Genomic DNA, 3216 nt, shown 5'->3' on the forward strand with positions numbered 1-3216 from the left:
TCTAGTTACATCAAGACCCACCGAGTCTTGGTCATTCATGGACTATAACGTCCACCACATACATCAAGACCCACCGAGTCTTGGTCCAACAAATAAATCAAGACCCACCGAGTCTTGGTCATCCATGGACTATAATGTCCACCATCTACACTAAACCAACCGCGTTTGGTCCAACCAAGTCTATTTGTTTCAAGATCCATCGTGTCTTAATCATAAACGAGCAACAACACAATAAACCGAGCGTGTTCAAGATTCACAATCTACCAAGTCTTAATCAACCAAGTCTTGATGATTTATGCAAACGATTTGGCGAAAAACAATTGTTTAAACATGCAACATATTCACACCTTGATCAGAAAAGGGTACACAGTTCAATTCAAAGATAAAGCGCCTACATAGGCCAAATAACAAAAGAAACACAACATAATGTTCAAGACACTCCCACAGTGATTACAGAGTAAGGTAAAAACATTAAACACAGAAATCCTAAGTCTTCAAGCCCCTGTATCGGCCGCTTCATTCTGACCGGTCCCAGTTTCTTGTCCGACCACTTCCACAACAGGGTCACCTTCCTCTGTAAATGTGCCCTCAGGAATGTTATCAATTGACACCATACGTCCATCATAGATGTCTTGTTCTACGTCAAAACCCAAACCGGCAGGATCAACTTTGGCTAAGAAGTTCATTTGCCTCAATGCTTTTTTGAAGCCCTTTGTATGTTCGTGATCAATGGCCTCCAGCATATCGGCCTCAGTCTGCTTCCACTCGGTCTTCTCTTGCCTCAGCTCGGCATTTGCCTTCTGCAACAATTCTCGTTCCTGTTGAATTTCATTCAGCTTAGCAATACTTTTCCTAGCTTCCTCCATGTCCTTCAGCACGCTATCGCGTTCTGTCTTCAACTCACGACCGATCCTACGCAGCTCTTCTACCTCCATCTTAACTTCCTCAAGGGCCTTTGCAGCTTCATCGGCCTTTTCTTCACAGCCTACATGGACAGCATGGAGGTCCTCTAGCTCTTTTCGCAGACGGTTCACTTCACTTTGAACCTCCCCTCTGTTCGAAGCGTAGACCATTTTGAAAGCTGCAGCCCCGACCCGGAGAAGAACGTCAAGGAGGAACTCAGACATTTGTTGCTCGGACATAGAGGCCATCACCTTCTCTTCGGCAGCATCAAAATGGAATTCGATCTTATGTCTAAGATCGAAGCCAGGGTCCCACATCCCTTGGGGCAAAGGGCGGAGTTCAGAAGGTTCACCGCTCTCAGTCGCGGTCCTTTCTTTGCCGGGTGATGATTCCCCCGTCTCGACTCCGGCTTTCCCTTTACCGAACACGTTTGTCACTCCCTCAACCCGTGCGACTTTCCTCTTCCGCGTTAAAACTTCCTCGGGAGAGGGTGGGGTGTCATCCACATGTACAATTGTGGCGGGCATCGCCTGGCCAGATGAAGATCCGGCTCCTTTCTTGGAAGCACGAACTTTTTGGAACCAGTCTCTCTTAGGTGCCATCAGCTCTGCAAAAAATACACAACCAATCAGTATATACATTCAACCTCACAAGAAACAATATTCAACAACAAACACCTACCAGAAACCCTCGACTTAAGGTCGTTGAACTTCAGGCAATTCACCATCTTCCTCGAGGAAAATGGACGGGATAATTTAATCAATATATCCAGGTCCCTCTTCTCGGCATCAGTCATGTCCTCTTGGGGCCAAGAGGTCAAGGTTCGGGGATTTTTAGTCCAAAATAGTGGAAATTTGGAACTACCATCATCATTCAGGAAAAATGGTTTACCCCTCTGCTTAACTGACACTTTGAAAAAGTGATTTTTAAAGTCTTTATACGACTCGGCGAATAGGTTGAATATGGCATCCTTCGCCTTAGAACTAAGGGAAACCCACCCCTTTTTGGCATTCGGTCGGCTTTTGAAAAAGTATAAGAATATTTTGGCCGTTGGTTCAATACCTAGGGCTTGGCATAGCACACCGAACGCTTGGATGTAGGCCCAGCTGTTCGGATGTAATTGGGAGGGAGCTACGTTTAAATATTGAAGAACTTCCATTTGGAATCGAGTAAAAGGAAGCCGAACATACATATGGTAAAACAAACACAAATAAATGTAGAAACAGCCCTCGCCGGCAACCTCCTCTCCGTGGAACACCCTTTCTTCTTTCCTACACGCCACTAATTTTAGGGCTGTCTTGTATCCTAGGGTTCGAAGGACGCAATTATCTTCTACCCATCCTGACAGTATATCTTTATTGATAAATATAGTGTACTGATCACCTACTTCACGGGAAACCCATGAATAATCTAAAGAGCAAGAGGCGCAATCTTGCCCAGAATCCTCTACTTCAACCCTACCGTTGACGAAAACCTTATCGCCACTCAACAACGATTCTACGGATCCTACGACTGTACGGCGAGCCAATGACGAATCACTACGTCCCCTATTATCACTATCAGATAAAGAGTGAATAGGGGGGGGGGGAGAAGCCATTGTTACCTGGAAATGAAGATCGAAGCAGAGGAGAAAGCAGAGGAGAGTACTTGGGGAACTGCTGAAGACAAACTCTGGAAATGATGATGAAATGACGGTTCATTTCGGAATCATCAAAATCTTTGAAAGCGTAGAGGTTACGAAACCGTCACACAACCTACGCCGTTGGATGACTAAGATCTAACGGTTCTCATTTGGCGACTCTGCCACTACCGTAACGCGGGAAAATCCACTTACATGTTCAAAGGTTAAACGACGGCGTACTTGCGTCGTTTAATTAACACTGACCATGACGATTTGTTTACCACAAGAGACCCAATCAATAAGAATGGTCATCAGAACGAACGACACAGTTCGTTCACACCAATCGCCCATTATCCTTCCCAACACTTATCAAAGTCCTGCAGTTACACCAGACTAAAGCCTCTTCCTTTGGACTTGGGGGGGATGATGTACGGTAGTATATCTCCAACGTCCGGTATCGGTAAAATATTACTAACTACTGGTATGCTAAACCGAACGGTCAAGCTTATTAATCAAAAGGGCCAAAACAACAGGTTGGTCCAGCTCTACTGGGCTTGAGGCCCACCATCTCACAAATACGAATATAATATTATTTACTACGAATCAAATAATATCCCAGTTGAGATATATCAGGTACCGAGATATATCAGGTAAAGTTCGTTTATATTTTATTCTGTTTATATTTTATTTTA

The sequence above is a fragment of the Vigna radiata genome, chromosome 6, assembly GCF_000741045.1.
Source record: "Vigna radiata var. radiata cultivar VC1973A chromosome 6, Vradiata_ver6, whole genome shotgun sequence".
In the NCBI taxonomy this organism is placed as follows: Eukaryota; Viridiplantae; Streptophyta; class Magnoliopsida; order Fabales; family Fabaceae; genus Vigna; species Vigna radiata.